The 20562-nt window shown below is 37.7% G+C and overlaps 1 long non-coding RNA gene across 2 annotated transcripts in view; it reads left to right on the top strand.

The window, feature by feature from the left end:
* The window catches only part of LOC122221184, a 45074-nt gene that overhangs the window by 2066 nt on the left and 22446 nt on the right, over positions 1-20562 (top strand). Inside the window, exons 2-6 of one of the 2 annotated variants that reach the window (XR_006203124.1) lie at positions 1375-1567; positions 7204-7305; positions 8012-8107; positions 11999-12050; positions 20063-20310. This is a non-coding gene — a long non-coding RNA (uncharacterized LOC122221184). Of the gene's footprint in view, positions 1-1150; positions 1568-7203; positions 7306-8011; positions 8108-11998; positions 12051-20062; positions 20311-20562 lie in introns of those variants that run through there. The other variant, XR_006203123.1, reaches the window with a different exon arrangement.

Here is a 20562-nt window from a genome sequence, read left to right as displayed (position 1 = left end):
CAAGATTCACCCACACTTACTCCCCATATCCCACCAGCTCAACTATCTTGTCCTTCCAACTTTGTTCTCCCCTGGTATATCTGTGCCTGTCAGTATGTAGTTAGGAGGCAGCAAATCTCAAACCTGGAATTAAACCACATGTATTAGTCTGCTTAGGTTGCCATAACAAAATACCATAGGCTGGGTAGCCTAAACAACTGATTTCTAAAAGTTCTGGAGGCTGGAAAGTCCAAGATCAGAGTGCCAACCTGGTCAGGTGGTGGTGACAGCTCTCTTGCTGGCATGCAGATAGCTACCTTCTTGCTGTGTCCTCACATGGTAGCGGAAGAGACAGAGTCTGAAGTCTCTTCTTCAAAGGGTGCTAATCTCATGCTGAAGATCCCACCCTCAGGGGTTCAATATGTGGGGACACAATTCATTCTATAGCACCCTCCCCCTCAAATTCATGTCCTTCTTACATGAAAAATACATTCATTCCATCCCAACAGCTCCAACACTTTTAGTTCATTCTATTATCAACTCTAAAGTCTAATAGAGTCCAAAGTCTTATCTGAGTGTCTTTTAAAGCAGATATGGGTGAGATTCAAGATTCAACTAATGCTAAGGCAAAATTCTAATCTAACTGTGAACCTGTGAAACCAGACAAGTGATATGCTTTCAAAACACAATGGTATTCCTATTCCAAGTGGTAGAAATGGGGAGGAGAAAAGGGGCAACAGGTCCCAAGCAAGTCCAAGACCTAACAAGGCAAATTATATTAGATCTCAAGGCTGGAGAAAATCCTCTGGTTGGATGTTCTGTCGTCTACACCCAGTAGGGTGACAGCATACCCATCCTGCCATCACCACCATGGCCCTTTGGGGCAGCCCTGTCCCTTTTGGTCAATATTGGGCAGAAAACAATAGAAATACAACACATTGCTAATGTGTAAATTAATATAATCTTTCCAGAGAACAACTTTGCAATGCAAACCAAAAGCCATAAAATTTTGCATATCTTCTGGAGCAGTGACTTCAAGTGTAGCTATTTATAGTAATAATATTTCTATAGTTGCATAAAACATTATAATACAAGAATGTTTATCACAATAATTATATTAAAATGAAACATGTGGAAACCCCAAATGTCAACAGAGATTGATGTAGTTACTCAGTAGCCTAATGTGCAGACAAAAAGAATGACAACATCTTACTCAGACTATTTAATGTCATATAAGAAATCCAATGTATAATATATAAATGAAGCAGGTTATCAAACAACATGTGAAATTGTGGTAGATGCTGTGTGTGTCACAGCCATGTACCTTCACCCTCACTATTTCAGTCTATGCTTGCTCGACTTCTAATTGCTGGATTCTACTTCTGTTTGCCTGAGTTTTCTTTGTCCAGGTGCTTAGCAGGCCAGAATGCTAAAGAATAATGCTCCTGGATGCGTACTTGCCCAATAATTGATGGAGTTCATGTACAAATAGCCCAGGTCACACACTCTTTTGCTGAAGTGCTCCATACTGACTCCCAGAGTTCCTCATTGGGATCAGATCCAAGAATCCACAGTGATGACTTCCCAGGTAATGTACCCTCTGTTGGCTGCTTTGTCTTCCCTGACTCACTTTTCTACCTTCCTACCTGTGTTTCCTGATGTCATCACTCAGGTGAATGACTAGCACTCAAATCCTTGTCTCAGGGTCTTCGTCTAGGTACATGCAACTTAAAATACAATTCAAACAATTTCAATTAAAAATAATATTTATGTCTCTATAAAACTGATTGCATATATGTCCATTGAATTAGCAATTCTGGTTTTTACTGGGGCTGGTGAGATTATAGATGGGCATTTTATTCCTTTTTCCCTATTTGCATTATTTTGAACGGACGTGGAAGAAACAAAAAAATAATAAAAGTTATTTTAAACAGGAAAAAACAACAAATGCCTTTTCTCTTGTTCACTCTTTCTCAATCCTATTCTCATTTCAGTCCCTTCAAAGGAAAGCTACTTAGTATGAGTTCTATTGATTTATAGTGCAAAGACAGTGTGTAATTATATAATGGCTTTTAGTCAAAGGAATATTAAAGGTAATACAGGCCTCAAGCTGTTCCTGTAGCAAGTGAATTTCAATTTTAAACTTTCAATGTTCTTTCTGCCTTGGCTACATCTTTAAATATTTCAGAGCTAAGAAATTCTGTTTTTCACCAGAAGAGGATTGACCTGTATAAACCAATAGCATTTTCAGAATTGTACGTACAGATATGCCTGAAAAGTACCCTTTTCATAGATTGTGTTATTTTAAAGTAATCCTGATTCCTTTTATATGAAAAGGTATCAGACCTCAGCACTTCAGAAATGTTCATTTTCACAAAAGCTTGAAGGATAGTTGTTTGCTTATCATGCAATTCTATTTGTAGGGCTGGAGAGAATAGTAAATTCTTTAGACAAATCTTTAAGTCTTTGAAATGAGTATTTCTGTGAGTGGAAAGGATGTGGAGCCAAGAGTTAGGAGACTTGAATTCATAGCCTTGGACCAGCTAGTGACCTGTTTGTTCAGCTGTGGGGTTAATAAACTTCAGGCAGAGACAAAAGAATGAGCAAAGTAAAGGAATGTGTTAATATCTATTGGGAACAGGCAAGTTGCATAATGAGTAAAGTGATCTATTTTGGACCATTTTTTTTTAATGTTGATGAACACATGAGTACTGAGAGGTATTTCTTTACCCTAAGAAAAGCAATGGTGCAGGTTTGGCTGATAGTAACAAATGCACTTGGTCTCAGTTATAAAGGGTGTATGGGAGCTGTGGTCTACGGATGATTGTATTAGTTTGCTAGGGCTACCATAATAAAATATCACAGAGTGGGTGACTTAAACAACAGAAACTGCTTTCTTCCAATTCTGCAGGCTGGAAGTCCAAGATCAAGGCTTCTGCAGGGGTAGTTTCTCCTGAAGCCACTCTCCTGGCCTTACAGATGGCCATCTTCTTAATGTGTCCTCTCATGGCCTCTTCTCTGTGCATACACTCCTGGTGTTTCTTCATGTAAGGACACCAGTCCTGTTGGATTAGGTCCCTGCTCTAAGAGACCGATTTTAATTTAATCATCTCTTTAAAGACCTTTTCTCCAAATAGGGCTACATTCTGAAGTACTAAGGACTGGGACTTCAACATATGAATTTTGGGGTACACTATTCAGTCCACAACAGTGACTTGGGTAGTAAGGACGATGAAGGCTCAGATCTGGGGACTGCTGAACTCCGTAACTTAATAATCTATCAAAATCTATTTTGAGTCTCAGGCTATATTTTTCTTGATATAGCTTTGAAAATCTGTTTCTAAAATTAAATTTCTATGTGTCTGTTTCTTTTCTTTTGAATTGTAAATATAGAAAATTGCTAACAATTGTCTCCACTTAAAAGTAAGTTGACTATGAAACATTCACACACACACAAAATTGATTATATATTAGGCCAAAAGAAAAAAATGTCAATACATCCCCTAAGGTGGAAATCCTGAAACTACAGCAATAGAACAAGAAATCAATGACTAAAAGATGTTAAAAAAAAAAAAAAGTAAAGGAAGATAGTAAAATAATTGCAAATAAAGCATTTAAAAAAAAAAAAACTCTTCTAAAAACTCAGGTTAACGAGGCAAGTAAAAACTATGTGGTAGCAAGGGTAGTAATGAAAACTTTTCAATTATTCCTATTCAGTACTCTGAAATTATGATGTTATTAAATCAAAGTTATAACAATAAATTAATCTTTATAAATAAATAGGAGTAAAAAATAAAATGTATTAAAACTATATTTTTGGAAAGCAAAACAATTCAAAATGTATGTGCTATACATTCTGCCTCAGAAGGCAGATAAGTTGCAATACTAAAGAAATAAAAAAAACAGAATTAATGAAGATGAGAGCATAAATTAATGAAACAGAAAAGAAAATATTTATCTTCAGAGTGATTTCTTTTTCTTTCCAGAGCTATTTCTTTAAAAAAGGCCATCTAAACAACACAGATACACAACATCCATGATGGGAAATTATTTACTTAGATTTTGAAGAAATTTAACTATTTTAAATGAGTACTAACTACATACATTTATATCGATAAATTTGACAATATAGCTCAAATGAATACCCTTCCTGAAAAAATTAGCAATTTGTACTCAAGAATAGTTAGAAACTATAACTAAAGAAACTCTAAAGAATAGTTAGAAACTATAAATCAAAGAGCTCTTTCCCCTCTTCACCCCTGACCCATAGGTATCAGATCCAAATGTTTGGACAGCAAATCCAATTCAATTTGTAAGGCACAAAAATTTGAGATATTAAAGCTATTGCAAAACATAGATAAATATATACAAATTAATAATTCATACTATGAAAATGGTATGTTTTAGTTCTAAAAATGTTGGAAGAGAGCACCAAAAAAAAGGAAATTTGTGGACTTCTCCTATATATGAACATAGAAACAAAAATATTAATGACAGCCATCTAATATAATCTAGCACATTAAAACAACACTGTGCTATATTTCAGAAATACAAAGATCGCTTAGCATTTAGAAATCTATTAAAGTAATTCACTACATCAGTAATTAAGGAGAGAAAGTACATGATAGATGCTAGAAAGGTCCTCTGATGAAGTTTAACATCCATTTCTGAGGAACATCTTTAGTAACTTGTAAATCAAAGGAAATATGCTTAGTTTTAAAAGTTTTTTTTTTTAAATCAGTAGTTAACAGCAGAAATCATACTCATTAAGAAACACTAGAGGAATTTCCCATAAATTTAGGAAAAAGACAAGGATGCCCACTCATTACTATTATTTAACATCAGGCTGGAGACCCAAGGATATGAATGGGCAGTTACAGAAGACTGCAAATGAACAATAAACATGAGAAAATATGCTCATCTCTAGTAATAATAGGAATGAAAACTAAAACTACAATAAAATGTAATTTTTACTAATTGGATAAAAGATTAACAGTGCTTGATTTTGATGCAATTGCTCTCATTACCTAAGCCCTTCTTATGTTCCTTCCTGTCTCAGTGCCCCTACTTCTCTATGGATTAATGAAAATCACTTTCATTAGAACTAGTTCTAGAACTAGAACTAGTTCTTTCATAATTCCAGAACCTCAAGGCATCCACTGACAGTTGATGGCTTTCTCTTCTGAAAAAAAACTGCAGATGGGAAAGATCTGAGTAGTTGAGGGAGGGTTGGGATGGAATGGGGGGAGAGCTTTGGTCCTGTGGATGGTGGTGGTTTTTCTCTTTCTTTCTTTCTTTTTTTCTGTAATTTTTAACGTGTATTTATTTTTGAGGGAGAGAGAGAGAGAGAGAAACAGACCACGAGTGAGGTGGGAGTGGGGGTGGGGGTGGACAGAGAGCGAGGGAGACACAGAATCCAAAGCAGGGTCCAGGCTCTGGGCTGTCAGCACAGAGCCTGACGTGAGGCTCAAACTCACTAACCATGAGATCATGACCTGAGAAGTCAGCCACCTGACCGACTTAGCCACCCAGGCGCCCTGGTGGTTGTTATTTTTTTTTTTTTAAGTGTCTGAGAATAAATACACCTTGCCACTGTAAGGATTGATTTCCTTCCTGCCCATTAACATGACTTAAATCCTATTTCCTGAAAATAGTAACCATTACAGTCTTTGCTATGGTGCAATCTTTTCCTTGTTCAAGGTTATACTACAAACCTCTATCACATTAATCTACATATGAATAGAAAATGGCCAATTTGCTGATTTCTAATCCCCAGAAATCTCCACTGACCACTTGACTGTATTTGCAGTAGGCAGGGAAGGGTGGAGGACATTTCAATGCACTCTCACTTTGGTAGCAATGGGCAGAAAAATTGTATTACACGATTGGACTTCAACAAAAAAAGCAGCCAGAGGCCATTTGGACTGGCAGTCTAGTTCTTAATCACAAAAGAATTAATGAAGAATTAATGATTCATCTAAGCCCTGTGCTATCTTTCCTGGATCTGGAGGCTAAATGCTGGCAATGTCTTCTTAACTGTGCTGAGGGGTCAGAAGAGGGACTCTCAGGGAGACCTTATAGCTTGCGCAGGCTGCCCCAGTAGGGTCCTTCTCTTTGCCTAATGTACAAGGTATTCTTGCTTGGGAAAGTGCCCTATCCACAAAAAGTCATATATCTTATCTTGTTGAGACCACAGGCAGTTAGGATGGTTGATTTTTGCTTCTGGCCAAACCATAAAGAGCTAAAAATGACCCATATAGTCTGGAGGGATGGAAATAAGATAGATTCTGAGTAATAGATTCAATTCCATTACTCAGGGATGTATAAAAAGTGAAGTTTTCTATAGAGACTTCACTGAGACCAAGATTTAATAGCAAGAATAATCCTAAGGACAGAAAGGTAACTGTTAGTCCACCATATTGGATCAGAGATAAAGATCTTGGGTCAGAGTTGGGGTTTGAAAAGTATAAATCTTTAGTGCAGTGGATGACCAATGGTTCCTGCAGTCACAGAGGACCACCACATGGGGGTGGCAAACCTTTGCAATCATGAAGGAGCCAGCGCAACTTGTTTCTGGGTTGTGAGTCTCAGGTGAGATATCACATAGGTCATGAAGTACCTAAAAGCAATTGTTCACACACTGGTATAATCATTCATGATTTTGTTTTCTTGTGAAGATATTTAATAATAAGAAGAAAATCATTATTTTTCTCCATGCTGTCAAACATTGCTTTATAAAAAGAGGAATCCATAACGACTCCCTTGTGAGCTTATTCATTTTTACCTGAATATCAGATATATTTTTCCTCTCCTGGAAAACAGTTCATTAATCAAATTTGAGGGTTCCTTTATCTTTGTTCCAAATACATTAACTAATTCTATCAATATCCTTATTACATGGAGATCAAATCTTTTGAGTTCCTCATTATCCTTCTCTAGCACAGTTTTGTCTAAATCCTTCTCCTTCAGTAAAACATTGGAGATATTTTATGTCTTAAGTTCACCAAGTCTCATGCACTAGAAATTCTTTTTTCCAGTTTTTCTTCTCATTCAAACAGTTATTTTCTATCTTTATATAATGTTGATATACATTGAATGTTGCTAGCTGTTCACTGTCCCCTGATTTCATCCTCTTCTTTTCTATAGTGACACAACTCCTGAATTTTAGCTGTGCATGCTGTTCCTTTAAACCTTTTTTTCTTTTCTTTTTTTTTCCCCCACTAGCTGGAATGGAGATTTCATGGGCCATGTGCATGAATGATCTCACTGATGGCAGAGCAACAAAATCAAGGACCTGTGGCCATCAGTGAGATGGCTCAGTAGCAAGTGAGTCTATATACTAATACAAGCATCTAATATGTGCCAGGTGATAGTTGAGCACATTATGTGCATTACCATATTTAATCTTCATAACCACTCTGTAACACAAGTCTTGTCATTATTGCCATTTTACAAATGAGTGAATCAAGGGACTTAAGAAGTTTGGCCAAAGCCACACAGCTAATAAGTGGGAGACCTAGAGCCTCTGCTCTGAACCATCATGCCATGTATCTACTCAAGGATGACTCCATTCCTTCCCTCATTTCTCACATATAGTTAGGACCACGGCCTGCAAATCATTCTTGATGCTAGTATTGGAATCTATTCCTTTCTTCCAGTTCTGCTACCATAAGCCACCCCTGTTCTCCCCCGGTAGTTTCCCAGCTGCCAATCATATTCTCTTTAATTCGTTTTCTTTTAACGTCCAAAGTTACCTGCCTCCCCAAATAGATTTGATGGCTTGGATTCCTTGTCAATTCTTTAACAAAGGCCCTTGTTTATGATATGGCTCCTGGAATGTCTTTTTGACCTCCTAATTTTTGCCCCACTTCCTCTGTCAACCCCCACACCATCTTTTCTCTATTCCCCACTAATACTAATTGACCTTTGCTCGTGCTGTGTTCAGCCATGTGTATTCCTGCCTTGGAGCATTTGCACGTGCCTGGAGTATTAATTCATGACTCTCCCTCACTGACTCCTCCTCCTCCCTTAGGTTCAGCTTATGTCTGAATTTTGGAAAGCGTTCTCTGACTCTTTGAATCTGTGCTGGCTGATAACTCCAAGAAGCAGCTCTGGTCATTTGAATCAGGTATAACATTTGCCTTTATGTCTCTGATATATTCTTGACAAGCCTATCAACTCCTTGAGGGCAGATCTCTTTTGTTTATTGCTATATCCAGTTGAGATCACAGGGCCTGGCATAAACTAGGCATTTAATAAATATATTTGGAATGACTGAATAAATGGATGAAACTGGGAGGTGGCAGCAGATGGCCATGAGGCTCCCTAGGTCTGTGCTTGTGACCTTGGTTCAGGTCTGAAATTATGAATTCTGGAATTGGAAACATTGATTTTGTGTGGTTTCTTCTTCACCAAGCATCTTGATTATAGCAAGCACTTAAAATGGCCTACCCCAACATCATCCTACTAAGTTAGGATTATTACAAAGGTGAGTGCTTATGCTTTAACTCTTCAACGGGTAATTGTGTACCCCTTTACCTGCCAAAAATATGTGAGGGGAATATTCCTCTGCTGCTGGTTTCTGCAGCTGGTAGTGTTGGAAATGTCCATATACTGGATGTGTGAAGTGGATGAAGCCAAAAATTTTCAAGGGAACCCACAGAGAGCAGCTATTGTGATGTGTCACAGTGTCCTCTGATCTAAGCTTCAGGAAATCTGGCTCATTGTTCATGTTTCTGGACTCACAGTCAAATGCCCTAGCGAGCCATGTATCTTCTTTATCTCTGCCTCAGCATTAGGTAAGTTCTGCCATACTACACCCGCTTTATTCTCAGAGCAGGGAGAACAAGGGAGTGATGGTCACAGCATCTTTCACAGGAAGTTGTGGGGTTAGGAGTGAAGATTTTATGAGTTGGAAAGGAGAAATCACTCTAGGCCAGCCACCTTGATCTCTTCATATTTTCTCTTAAAATGACTACCATCCATAGCTTATTTTTTCTCTTTCCGATACAAGATGCGGGGAGGTGGGGCTGTTGGTAGTGGACAATGGTAATCATGATCTAAGTTCAAAAACCTTAAATCAAGTTGGCTATCCTTTATTGTTATCTCCAGATTTGGATGGTTGCCAAGATCTTTAAATTCTGCATGCCAAACACCAGTGCTGTCTGTCCTTTCTATTCCATTTCATTGGTCATCACATGGGTGTAAAAGCCTCAGTGACTATGAGTCATCAGACTAACTGTAACAACTTCCTCTCCAGGCTCCATGTCTGTAGGCTCTGCATCTTTAATTTACCGTACACGCTACAACTCAATTAATCCTCATGAAGGTCTGTACTGACCTGGTCCCAAACCTTGGCTATTCTCCATGACCTTCAGGATAAATTTCAAATGCTAATAATTCAAGATGCTCATAATCTGGGCTCAATTTACCTGTGCAGTATAACATCTTATTGTTTTTCTAGGTTGATTATACCTATAACTGACCTTGTTGGGGAGAAATCACATTTTCTCCATTTTCTTCAGCAAGCTAAAGCTCTTTAAATGACAAATCCATCAGGTTCCATGGCTTTTTGGTCAGTCTAGTTCTTAAAAACTCCCCTCTAGTGCAATTTTTAAATTCTACTTTTTAAAAAAAACTTTTTTAATGTTTGTTTATATTTAACAGAGAGAGAGAGAGAGACAGATTCAGAGACAGAGCATGAGTGGGGGAAGGGGCAGAGAGCGAGGGAGACACAGAATCAGAAGGCTCCAGGCTCCGAGCTGTCAGCACAGACACCTAATGGGGCACCTGGGTGGCTCAGTTGGTCGAGCGTCCGACTTTGGCTCAGGTCATGATCTCGTGATCTGTGAGTTCGAGCCCCACGTGGCGCTCTGTGCTGACAGCTTGGAGCCTGGAGCCTGCTTCGGATTCTTTGTCTCTCTCGCTGTGTGCACCTCTTCCTCACACACACACACACTCTCTGTCTCTCTATCTTTCTTTCTCTGTGTCTTTCTCTCAAAACATAAACATTAAAAAACTTAAAAATAAATAAAACTCTACTTTTATCTCCTCCCTTCCATTTAATAGGCTTCATCTGTGTCCTGGAGATCTTTAGGATGTTCTTGCCCTCCTCTTTATCTTCTTTCCCTGGTTCTAGATCCTTAGGTGTGTTAAGGGGGGGGGGAGGAAATCCCTTTTTCTTTGATGGTCATTGTAATCTTCTTTCCGGGGTTGTACCTGTTTCTCTACTATCAACTCATTGTCAATGCCTTCTGTGTTTTCCTTACCGAATTGTGGGATTGTTAGCTGCTCTACAGCCACCTCCCTTCCTTATCCCCATGTCCCCCTTGTCCTCTTCCTCAGCTCAAAGAGGTTCGAAAGGCAAATCATCTTATATGCTGATATATTCCAAACATGAAATGAAAGATCAGTTACCCTTGTGTACTGAGTAAATCTCTTGGAGATGACATCACTTGGCTTTGGGGGAGGATTAAGCACCCCTCCCCCTTTTATGGAGAGGAGAGGGGAAAATAATATGAAACTCTTGCCCTGGCAGATGACTTATATTTTTGAAATTTCCTCCACTCCCATACCCCCACCATTGCACATTCCTCTGCTAGTGTAGACTGTCATGAGGTAATGGTTGTAGGATAGATAACCTAGCTTAGTTACCTCTAAAAAGCCTTAAAGGAGTGTCTAACGTTTCAAGGGTTTTCAGAATGTGCTTTTTTTGGCTGTTGGTCCTTAGCTTTAAGTTCTGGGAAATTAGGAAAAGTCTAACTCAGTGTTCTTATAGATTCTCAAATAGGCATATTTCTTATAATAAAAATAATAGCTGGATTTTACTATGCATTTAAAAGGCTAACTATTGTACAAAGTACTTTGTTGCATTATCCCATTTAATCCTCTAACCACCTAATAGAGTATGTATTACTAGTATCATTCTCATTTGATAGATGAAGCGCTTGAAGTGTAAATAAGTTATAAACTTTTCTAAGGTCATATATGCAGGAAGTGGCAGTACCAGGACAAACCCAGGTCTGTCTGACTTCTGTACCCACACTCAACCTCTATGACATATTGTCTCCAAATACACCATGCACTTTGCCTTTATCCATATTGTTGAAATTAGACTTTAGAGATTATCCACTTAGATATTTCCATCATGCAGATCAGAGCCTTCACTGAGAGAGGATAGGTGAATTTGTCAAGGTCACATATCAGAACTTCCTCTCCTGAAATACCTCCTTTGCTATCCTATATATCTAGACCCTCTGTGGCCTTCAGTACCTAGCTCAGGTCCCGTCTCATCCCACCTCCTAAAGCCTTTCATGTCCAGCCCAGTCCTCAGTGGTCTCACTTTCCTCTGAAACTGACACCATGTCCTGCTGGTATACCATTTACTTGGCATTTCCACATAGACTATCTTGCCATTTATTTAATTCCCATGTGACTAATTTAAAAAATCATTCCACATGCACATGCCTTTCTGTGTCATATAGATTGTAAGTAACATGAGCAGTACTTTAAAAACTATTTTCTCAGGTTGCATTTTCATTTTAGATTATTGTAAATGTGTTGAGCACCTAACAAGGTTAACGCAGTGTACCTGGAGATGAGTAAGAAATTCTCTAATCTCAAGGAACTTTCTGCTTTGTAAAGAAAATAGTTTAGGTGCATACATTATTGTTTTTAAAAGAACAAGTAATATAAATGCCAAAGGTATGAAACTTGAAAGGACAGATCATATCAGGTTTGAGAAGATTTGGGAGGCTTCTTAGAGGAAGCAGATGAAAGATCATCCCTGAAGGTGAAGATGTGGGTTTATGAGCATTGAAGGCCAAGGAAAACCAAAAGGAAAGAAATGGTGCTCAGGGAAAAGGGCTCATTATGTCCTCTTTTGCAGTGTGGAGGCCCCACAGGTTGACTGCAGATTACAGACTTTGTTTGACCAGTACAATATTTCTTTACCAATTATAATCTGAATGTCCTTAGGTAGTCACGCCTACTCTTCATACTCTCTGTTGTTTTGCAACAGGCCTGCCTAGACTCTGAAGCTTTTGGAGTGAGGAGATAACAGGAGGATGCTGGTAAGATGGCTGGAAGACCAATGTAATACCAGGGTAGAGATTTTCAACCAAACGAGTCATTGGGGAAGACCCAAGTTTTGGAGGGAAAGAGTAATGTGATAGGAGCTGCACTTTGAGGTGGTAATTCTGGCAGTGATGTATAAGATTGATTTAGAAGAAGGAAGTGGGGATCAAGAATTCAATGCTCCCTATGTTCCCTTGCAGCCTATGGCACAGGTAGGTGTAGCTCTCCAACAGTTCTTGTGGCCCGTGTCGCAATGTTGGCCCTGTCTTGTGTTCCCTAATGTTTTCTGTTGTAGCATTCTTTACTCACGCACTAGAGATCTGGAGTTGTGCCTTGCATCTTTTGTGTGTCACACCATGTTGGCACACGGCAGGCAGTCCATGGACAGTTGTTTGACTAGCAATTCTGTGTTACTTCCCTGGAGACAACTAGAGTGGTGAGGAAGGACATTAGTTGATATGCTCTATCAGTTTATGTTATTAAAGAATTTCTTTCAGATAGATACTCAAGCACAGAATGTGTGTTCTAAAATGCTTTTGTTTTGTTCTAGTCCCAACATAATGACATTTTATGCTAGAATCTTTCATGTTCAAGATAAAATATCTTTCTTTTTGTAGTCTGACATACATGATATGATCTGAATTATTCAGGATTGTTTTAGCTCATGTTGCATTTTGAAGTCTAATATGCAGAGAAATTTTGACATAATGTGGTGCTAAACTCACTCATTAATACATGGGAGGCTTTTCCTAATTCAGTGGAAATTTAGAGCCTATAACATCAAGTACCAAAGCTACTGAGTTTCAGGGAGGCACCTTCTCACTTGAGTTCTTCTCAAAATCAAACCTTCCTATTTCAATATTGTAATTAAAAATGTAGGCTTGAAGGATTGGCTCGGTGGTCTGTTGATCTTTGTAGGGAAAGTGGACAGGGCTCACAGGACAGCTGCCACATGTTATCTACCACACTATAAAACAAGAATATGGTGATTTAACAAAAATGCTAGAGATGTATTGGTTTCTTCTATAAAAAGCCTCAAGTCTCATGGTGCTCACACACCTGGTCTTGGAAACCAAATAAGCAGTGCAGGAACTGCTGTCTGGACCAGGGGTTTTTGTTCCAAATAGTTTTTGTAACATTATCTTTAGACAGTTCTCTCCAGGTTTATGTTTCATTATCTTATGTTTTTGTTTGTTTGTTTTTTACAAAATATGGGCAAAAAGTTGTAATTACCCATTCAACTGTTTCATCTTAGAAGTATTTTTTGTTGTATCTGTAGACTTTTTTGTGATTATAAAAACAATATAATTTTAAAAACAAAACAACAGAGGTGAATGAGATAGAGTAGACTTCCTATGATTCCTCTCCCCAGACAACAACCACTGCCAACTATTTCACCTTTTGATGTCAAATGTCATAGACAGCTAGATAAGAGGGATTCTTGGTGCTTAGACCAAAAGAGTAAGTAATGGTGTTTCTGTAAGTCCAACTGTGAAATATTCTTTGAAAGTCAGTGAGGCAGTTTGCTTCATGTTTGGATTTTATCTCGGTCTAAGATCTTACAAACTAACATCTTAACTCTGTGGCTGTGGAAGGACTGCTTGCTGACTACAGTTTAGATCTATTAAACTCTTCTGTGCTATAATTTAAATCAGTGGCTGAATTAACCTGGTGGATAACTTACCGGATCCTAGAGATACTGCAAGTGGTTTCCCTGGGTTATTTAGGAAGTTGTCCAGATAAATTCCCTCTGGGGTAACATAGTAACGTGCCAAACAGTCTAGGTTGAAAAAGTCATTTTAAGATAATTATTCAACTTGATTATATTAATCATGAAAATGTTTCAGTGGTCCACAGGTAGTTTGTAGCAGAGCTAGAAAAGACTCCTGTTCTCCTTTACTTTACCCTTCCCAATGTCTCCTGCCCCATCGATCCCTTCAATCCAATGTAGTTCTGAAATCATTTCATCATTACAACTTTTGTATAAGTCCCTGTTGCACTGTTGAAAAACTGCTACTATTTTGTTCATGGAATCAGCCAATAAACGTACCTCTGAAGCAATTAACATGCTTATGCAAACTGTTTGACATATGAAGTAATGATATCCTTTAGAATATTTGTAATGTTGTGTTATGACCTCTTTGACTTTCATTTTAAAATAATTTTTGCTTTTGAACAATTAAAAATTAAATCAAATCTAGAGATGGTTCTCATGCAAGAGTCATCTCCAAATGCTATAAAAAAGACATGCCATGCACATTTTGATTGCCTTATAAAAGTGCCAATTATAAAAGCATATTAAAAAGTAAAAAAAAATAGCAAAGAAAATGTTCTTCCATGATTTTAAATAGGTTTAATTTTTTAATTTTTAAAAAATTTTTAATTCTAGTGTAATTTAACATACAATGTTACATTTGTTTCAGGTGTGCAATACAGTGATTCAACGATTCTGTACATTACTCAGTGCTCATTAGGAGAAATGTGTGCTTAATCCCCTTAACCTATTTCACCCATCCCCCCACCCACCTCTCCTCAGGTGACCATCAGTTTGTTCTGTAAATTTAAGAATATGTTTTTTTGTTTGTTTGTCCCTCTATTTTTTTTAAATGTTTGTTTATTTTTGAGAGAGAGAGAGAGTAGGAGAGAGGTAGAGAGAGAGGGAGAGGCTCTAGGCTCTGAGCTGTCAGCACAGAACCCAATGCGGGGCTCTAACTGGCAAACCTTGACATCATGACCTGAACCGAAGTCAGATACTTAACTGACTGAGCCACCCAGGCACCCCTGTTTGTCTCTTTTTTTCTTTGTTTTGCCTCTTAAATTGCAGATATGAATGAAATCATGTTATATTTGTGTTTCTCTTGAGTTATTTCACTTAGCATTAGATCCATCCATGTTGTTGAACTTGGCAGGATTTCACTCTTTTTTATGGCTGAGTAATATTCTTTTATATCACATTTTCTTTATCCATTCTTCTATAGATGGACACTTGAGTTGCTTCCATGTCTTGGCTATTGTAAGTAATGCAGTAAATGTAGGGGTACATATATCTTTTTTAATTAATGGTTTCATTTTCTTTGGGTAAATACCCAATAATGGAATTACTTGATCATAGGATAGATCTATTTTTAACTTTTTGAGGAACCTCCATACTGTTTTCCACATTGGCTACACCAGTTTGTGTTTTCACCAGCAGTGCACCAGGGTTCTTTTCTTCACATCCTTGTCAATGCTTGTTGTTTCTTGTGTCTTTGATCTTAGACATTCTGACAGGTGTCAGGTGATTTCTCATTGTAGTTTTGATTTGTGTTTCTCTGATGATGAGTGATGTTGAGCACATTTTCATGTGTCTGTTGGCCATCTGGATGTCTTCTTTGGAGAAATGTCTGTTCATGTCCTCTGCCCATTTTAATTGGATTAGTTTTATTAAAAGAATGTAGGAATAGTCTTTATGTTAATAGCTATTTATAGACTTTTAGTAAATCAGGAACTTTGTTCTTGTAGTTCTTTTAAATATACCAATGACTTTTTTGAAGTAAATCCTGATTTTTTTTAAATAAAAAAGATAAATACAGGTCACGTAATCTAATGTATAAAGTATGACAGAAAAATTTAAATTTCTTATGCTACATGTGTGTATGTGTATAATTTTTCTTTTTGGATTGTTTTTAGGCAACACATTTTATCAAGGGTGACTGACATTTTTGTTTAAACCATACAGTTATCCCACAAAACTGAAATAGGGTTACTGTTAGAAAAAAAATAAACAGGACAAGTACTGTGCCCATTTTACAGATGGGGAAGTGACCCTTCGATCATAAATTGCTAGAAAGAGGTGAGGCTAGAAGTAAATTTCAGCCTCCGCTGAGAGATTTTCCAGTGCTCTCCCTGCTACATTTTTTTTTTGCTCGTCTTTTTCAGTTTTGGTTCAGCCACCCAAGGAAATAACCAGGAACAAAGCCAAGAACAAAAAGAGTCTGCAAATGTCATAATGAGAGCTCTGGATGAACAGTAATTTTACTCAGATCTGAGAATTAGAAAGCTGGCTGGAAAACTGTATTATGAAGATTGAGGAAACTAGATGGCAAATCACTGTTCATTCAGAATAAACTTTATTGACCAGTTACTTAAATTGCAAAGAAGTTAATTTGTGTTGCAGCAGCACCTTTGCAAGTATTTTCTGAAGAGCTGAAGAAAAAGCCCAATAGTGTTGGAACTGCATGTTTAGTTTTCAGAGAACTGTGGGCACAGCTTCAGAGGACACCTGCAGGTCAGCATTTTGGTGACAGCATGAAAGGGCTTTAGCTTCAGGAAGCTTCAGTGAGGTCAGCTGGGGGCTCTCCTGGGACCAAATACTGATCTCTGATTAGGATAATCCACTCTGCTCATGAAATGAGATTTCTAATGGGAATTAACCACAGCTTCTTTTTCCTGTCTTTAAAAGCAAGCTGCTTTGTCATGCTTCCTTTACTGAAATCATCACACAAAAAAAGGGTTTTGAGAATTTTCTGCTTAAGACACTACAACAGATAATAGACAAAATAAGATGTAGGCGATTGCTCACTGGTCCCCTCCCAACACCATTGCCTCTTACTCCCCTTAGAGATTACCCAAATGTGTTTTAGGATAACAATGGCTTAGCTTTAATGTTCATGAATAAAACAACGACCCTGTAAGAGTCTGAATTTGGAAGGTAATAAAGAAACATATCAAGAGAGAAAAGAAACTTGGGGCTGAATTAGAAGTGCAATAGGAAAGAAGCAATCTTTCTTCTGTATAGCCCCAAGTAATGTTGGCCTTGTCAAATGCATCACAGGTTTTAAGTCACACTTCAGCAGCATCTGAGCCACAGTGAGGATTAAGCCCATCCTTTAAGGGCTGCATTAACTTCACCAAACCAGCTGGAGAAGTTGTGTGTGTGTGTGCAAATTTACATCTAATTGGTTTTGTTTGTTTTGCTCTGTGAAGGGGGAGAAGTAATACTTATTAAGTGTCTTAGTTCTTTTGAGCCTCAAAATAGCCAGGCCAGTTGGAGAGATTGCTGCTTACCCAAGTTTCCGTGGATAGGGAATGTTAAGAGTTGAAAATTGTGTCCTGTCTGTACAGCTGTGTGCCATCCCTATCTCCATTGTCAAAGTGGTGATTTTAAATACCTGAAAATTTAAAAAGTTTCATCTTATACTGGGATCATAACTTCTGATTTGAAGACATTTGAAGTGGAATGCATGTAAATTTTGAAGAAGTTTTGCTCAGCCATCCGTCACATTCGGTCACCTTAAGCCAGATTCACATGAATGAGAAATGATGTAGAGTGTCCTTTAGAGGATGAATAGAGGCTGCCAACTTCTTCATCGTCTTCCTTGGTCACAGTTTAGTTATCCAGTGGTGGGCATCTGCCTTAAGCTGCCAAATGGAGCTTTTAACCACCTGATTAGAACTTCTATAGTCAGTTTTCTCTGGTCATGGACATTGTGAGGTTTGAAAGTTAATTTTTGTCAACTTGCGATTAGAGTTCTGATCAATACATTCATTCATTTGGAAAGTATTCAGAAGACTTACGTTCTCAAAAAATCTTTCAGTAGCTTCCAATAAGCAGAGTATTCTGCATTTGTTACATAAAATCATAAAGGGACCCTGTTAAAATACAAATATTATTGAGAAGGACTGTACATCTAGTCTCTAACGTCTGTGATTTCTTTAACATTTATGATCTTTCCATTATCCATTCAGCCACCTCTTTGAGTCTTGTTAGAAAAGTCAGCACAGATCAATGTCGAAGGTAAAGAAAGTCCAGAAACAAACATTATAGGAGGTAGGGATAAGACACCTTTGGTGTGAAGATGCCCAGAATGTGTAAAACTGTGGGAAGTTAACCTTTGTAAAATGGGTATAAATAGTACTTAGCTTTGAGGGTTATATGAAGATTATTTGGGATAATACATTTTAAGGTATTGAATATGGCATCTAGTTCTTATTTTATGTTCAGCTAATGTCAGCTATTACTATTATAATAAAATATTAAAATATTTAACCTAATTGAATATGTTTTATTTATGAACTGCTTGAAAATTTTCCATTGTCTCATTGCTATTTTTTTATTATACAGATCTATATAAAATATGTTATTATCTTTGAGATTTGCAAGTCTGGAGATTATCTTTTCTATACTACTTTTGTTTATAATAGTTTTGTATATACCTAAGGTTATCATATTGCAATTCATTACTCTTGTGATCCAGAGTTCTTACTTCTATTTGTGTTTGTATGTTTGTGTAACGATTAATTTTTTACTATGTCAGACATATTTTATATCTCATGACAGGGAATCAGAATTACTCATGCTGACAAGCCTTGATGACTTGTATGGCTCTTTGAAAAAAGACATGTCCACGCTTTTTTCACATTTCTACACTTTTCCACCATTTGATAATATAACGGAGTTAGCTGAGGCATAATTCATACTTGTTAAAAATCAATTTGGTGGTGATGGGCCACTCTTGTCCTCAAACTTTGTCCAGTCAAAATGTCCAAGAAATAGTTTTGGTGGAGAGGTGAGTGTAACATTTCTAAGGTCCCGATTTATGTACTAGTATGATCTTTACAAAGGTTATTTATTAAGCATTAAATAGTTTGGGCAACCTTTTCTCTACTCATGATGATATTACTATTGTAGTAATATAGTAGTAATGCAGACGACTTCCAGCCATTTTTAGTAGATGGCTTCTCATCTTCTTTTTTTTTTTTTTTTTTTTGGAATACCCAGAGAATCTGGGAAGAACTATGTGTCTACAGCATCTTAGAAAACCCGTGTTATAAGAAAAGATGTAATGAAGAACCAGCAATTGACTTTTTTTAATGTAAAATGATGCAAATTTATTATCTTACCATAGGTGAATGCCAGCCTTGGAAAAGGGCAGGGCCGCTGGTGATAGATCTGGGTTGCAGGCTGTAACTTTGGGACCCTCAAAAATGAGGAATTTATTTCTTTTCACTTCTGACACCAACTATTATTGCTGTTTGCTTTGAAATACTCCCTCTTGGTTTCAGTCAGAGCCCTGCAAAAGCTGACAAGTACAGCGTATTTCTCAGTTTTTTGGGTGGACTCACAAGCAAAACTCTCAAAAGATAACTGCCTTTTTTGCATGAGATTCAATAGTTACTTTAATTTTCTTAAACCGAAAAGGGAGAGCCAAATGCCAGTTCACGTCTATCATATGCCCTTTCATAGAGCTGTTGGTAAAGCAATTAAATGCATAAATGACAGAAATGATAGATATTGGTTCCATTATTGCTATTTCATGCAGACAGAGTTATATTTCCCCAAGATTAGATTTTTATGACAAGAATTTTTTTTTTGTAGTCATAATACAGAACTGTTATTTGTCAAAGAAGTAATATTTGTGTTTGGCTGTTGGTGAAATCTCAGAGGAAAAATTTCCAGACTCCATTTTACTTTTAAGAAGTACATAAACCTGAAGAGTAAGTTTTTTCTTTCAAAATAGGTTTTGTTTTGACTTTGAAAACCTCAGACTTCCACGAAGCATTATAATGTTTGGAATAAGCATATAAAATATTTCAGGGTACTGGGATTTATCTTTTTTCGTAACTCTGGGCAAAAATTCCTAGGGCAAGTCTGAGGATAGATTTTTTTTTTTTTCACTCTCCAACTTGCCTCGATGCTGAGGTCTGGGGGAAATGCTTTGGGTCCCCTGCATAGCCAAGGTTAAGTGTGCACAAGGCCAGTGGAGACCCTCATTGTTGTTACAGTGGGTAACAAAAGAGATTCACAGAGTGCTGAATTCTGGAAGGGACTATCCAAATCAACTACATAACGCTGTCATTTCTCAAATGGGAAACTGAAGTACAGGGAGATGAAGGGACCTGTCAAGGTCATCTGATCAGCTAGTGTCACGGTTGTGATCCAGGCAGACTCCCCATTTAGTGATTTTTTTTTTCTCAGTACTTTCCCAGGATCCTTTTTTACTTCAATTTTGATTTGCTTCCATTCCAGTCCATTCCAGTCCATTCCAGCTGGTCCCTGATATTGATGTGGGTGCTGTTTTGGCCTCAATCCTGCCCTCTGCCTGTATTCACTGAGTGGGATTTCCCCACCAGAAACCTTGGCATTCTCTGAGTCATTTGGATTTGGACTTACTTGTCCAGAAGTTTTAGTTCCTGGAGAACTTGAGAAGGACTCCTTCTCCAGTTGTTGGACTTTATTCCCCCTGCTGCTGCTCCACACCACCACAGCTTATTCAGGTACTACTTTCTGTCAGGCCTCATGCTTGGCACTTTATACAACTAGTTCATGTACTCCACACAACAGCCCTTTAATGTGGGCATTTTACCACCTTGCAGCTGAGGAGTCAAAGCTCAGGAATCAAATCTCATCCCCATCACCTTACAGTGGTAAGTGCAGACCGAGACTAAAACCGAGGAATATCCAAATCCCATTCTCTTTGCATGGCATTGTTCAGTTCCAGTCTGAAATGCTTAAGGCTCAGACTTTGA

The sequence above is a fragment of the Panthera leo genome, chromosome B3, assembly GCF_018350215.1.
Source record: "Panthera leo isolate Ple1 chromosome B3, P.leo_Ple1_pat1.1, whole genome shotgun sequence".
Taxonomy (NCBI): Eukaryota; Metazoa; Chordata; class Mammalia; order Carnivora; family Felidae; genus Panthera; species Panthera leo.
Note: the sequence above shows the minus strand (reverse complement) of the source record. Positions and strands in the feature narration are given on the sequence as shown.